The following is a 3,328-nucleotide window of genomic DNA, read 5'->3' as shown; positions in this document are numbered from 1 at the left end:
ATCCGACCGCGATATGAAGTTTACCTCAAAGTTTTGGATGAGTTTGCAACGCGAATTGGGCACACAACTAAACTCTAGCACTGCTTATCACCCGCAATCGGACGGGCAGTCAGAGAGGACGATTCAGACGCTTGAGGATATGTTGCGAGCCGTTGTCCTAGATCAAGGGGAAAGTTGGGAAACTGTTCTCCGTTGGTTGAATTCGCCTACAACAATAGCTATCAAGCGATGATCGATATGGCTCCGTACGAAGCCTTGTATGGCAGGAGGTGTCAATCCCCACTTTATTGGAATGCAGTTGGCGAGAGGAAGATGTTAGGACCCGACGCCATAAAGGAGATGACCGAAATTGTGCACCAAATCCGCGCAAGGATCAAGGAAGCTCAAGATAGGCAGAAGTCGTACGCTGACGTGCGTCGAACAGAAATATAATTCGACATTGGTGACAAGGTGTTCTTGAAAGTATCCCCGACGATAGGAGTTGTGAGGTTTGGAGTGAAAGGCAAGCTGAAACCGCGTTTTGTAGGACCGTACGAGATTATCAATGAAGTAGGTCCTGTAGCGTATCGATTGTCGTTACCTCCCAGCTTTGGAAACGTGCACAACGTGTTCCATGTGTCGCAGCTGCGCAAGTACGTGTACGACCCCAAACATGTGATTCATTAAGAGGAAGTGATCCTGGCCCCCGACATGAGCTACGAGGAAAGGCCCGAAGCAATCATAGATCGGAAGGTGCAAGAGTTACGAAACAAAACGATAGCGTCCGTGAAGGTGTTGTGGAAGCACCATGGTCCCGAGGAAGTCACGTGGGAGTTAGAAGATAAAATGAAAGAAAAGTTTCCCGAGTTGTTTTAGTGAGACGATCAAATTTCGAGACGAAATTTCTGTTTAGAGGGGAAGGATGTAACATCCCAAAAAGTATTTTACCTTATGTCTTTTTTAAAAAAAAAATTAACTTTAAACTCTTTAAACTAAGTTGTTTTCTTCCTTTAAGTTAATCAAGATGTTCTTTTTAAATTGTTATCCATGCATGTCTGTCACGATCGCCGCGTTGTGGTACCCTTGTATGGGCGGTCGTGACACGGTCAAACCCAAAAATCCACGCAATTGCTTCACTGTGGATGGAGTGGGCCAAGATGTCATTGCCTCCAACTTAGAGGGATCAGCCCGTAGCTCACCAGCGGAGATGATATGTCCCAAATAATTAATCGTATCAACACCAAAGGAACATTTCGATTGCTTCGCATAAAAGCTGTTGACAGAGAGCGTATGTAATACCTGCTCCAAATGAAGAGAGTGATCAGCCACCGAGGCACTATAAACTAGAATGTCGTCGAAGAAGACTATAACAAACTGGCGGAGGAACGGCTGGAAGATGCTATTCATAGCTGCCTGAAAGGTTGATGGGGCGTTTGTCAATCCGAAAGGCATCACCAGGGACTCAAAATGTCCATCATGCGTGCGAAAAGCAGTTTTGTGCACGTCGTCACTGTGCATCCTGATTTGATGATATCCTGAACGCAAATCCAGTTTAGAAAAAATTCGGGCCCTACTCAATTCATCAAAGAGTTCATCCACAGTCGGAATGGGAAAGTGATCGGGTGTTGTGGCTGCATTAAGTGCTCTATAGTCGACGCAAAACCGAAAGGAGCCGTCCTTCTTCCGGACCAATAACACAGGTGACGAAAAGGGGCTCGTACTGTGCTGAATTACACCCTGAGAAAGCATATCCTGAACCTGGCGCTCGATTTCCGTCTTTTGAAAGTACGGATAGCGGTATGGGTGGACATTCACCGGCTTGGAGTTATGCGGCACATGGATCCTGTGATCCCAGCGGTGGGACGGAGGAAGGCCCGTCAGCATGGAGAACACCACCTGGAACTTAGCTAACACCAGGGTCAGTCAATGGCGGTGGGTAGGATGGTTCGGCAGTAGTCAGTTCTGGGGAAACCGAGACCAGTTCGAAGAGCTCACAATCATATTCCTGGCCGACAAGGGAGAACAAGATGTTATATGAGATAGGCCTCGGTTCAGTTCTCTCGCCTTGAAGAAATATCGGTTTGTTTCCCACATCAAATTTCATCGTCAAATGGCGATAATTTTTGGTGACATCACCAAGTTCCTGCAGCCATTGCACACCGAGTATGACATCCGGCCCCTTGACTTGCAAGATAAAAAGGTCGATCTCAAACGTATAACCCTGCATTGTAATTGGAGTGTGCAAGCAAGCGTGAGAGCAACGAAGAGATTCACCATTACCCACAAAAACACGAAAAGGTTTAATCTCATGAAGAGGAAGACTTAGCTGTTCCGCGACGGCGGGTTGGATGAAATTGTGGGTACTGCCGCCATCAATCAGTACAGAAACCGCTGAATCATTAATCCTGCCCTTCAGACGAATGGTGCGGGGACGGATTTTTGGACTAATGACATGAATACTAGACACGTCGCCCGTGATAACCATAGTCTCGCCGTCATCCTCTGGTATCCCATTCTCATCATCTATCCAATCATCTTCGTCGTCTGCTCCCATGAGTGCATAAAATTTCTTACTGCAGACGTGCTCGCGAGAATATTGCTCCGGACACCACCAACATTCACCCCGACGGGTCTTCTCTGCGCGCTCAGCCGCGGAGACACGGATGACAGGATAGTTTGGTCGCAGTTTGTTGTTGAAGCCACCAATAGGCCCTGTATTCTGCTCTGGACGCGGTTGCGGGGTCGTGGCAGTCTTTGGCGGGTTGGTGACAACCAACGCCGGTGTAGTCTTGGGTCTGTTGTCGCGGTTATGCCACGACGGTCGCGGCGAAGCAGCCATTGCAGACGGTAGAGATTGACAAGCAGCCAGCCTTTGTGCTAGGGCGAAGGCGGCATCCAGCGACGGTGGCCGATTTGTGAGCAGCTCTTGTTTGATAGAGTCATGTAACCCCGCAATGAATAAAGAAATAAGGGTGTCAGAGCCCACTTCGGTTGTTTTTTGCATGATTTCCTCAAATTCAGTTTGGTAAGCATCCACCGAAGATGTCTGGCGGAGCTCGGCAAGGCGACCCACATAATCAACATACAAATCCGGGTCAAAACGATGTTTAACTGCCATGAGGAATTCGTCCCACGTCTTGTGTTTGCAGTTGTCCTCCCAATAAGTAAGCCAGCTTGACGCCGGATGGTCGAACAGATACGACGTCAGGTAAAGGCGATCCTGAAGCGGTGTGTAATGGTGTTGTAGTAGCGCTGAATTTTCCGGATCCAATCAGGCGCGTTCTCTCCATTAAACCGGGGTGCCTCTGGTTTAACTCGTGGGAGAGGCTCCAGATCGACGCCTCGCGGT

Source organism: Salvia splendens, chromosome 3 (assembly GCF_004379255.2).
Source record: "Salvia splendens isolate huo1 chromosome 3, SspV2, whole genome shotgun sequence".
Lineage (NCBI taxonomy): Eukaryota > Viridiplantae > Streptophyta > Magnoliopsida > Lamiales > Lamiaceae > Salvia > Salvia splendens.
The sequence above is the reverse complement of the archived record's forward strand: the minus strand, read 5'-3'. Positions refer to the sequence as shown.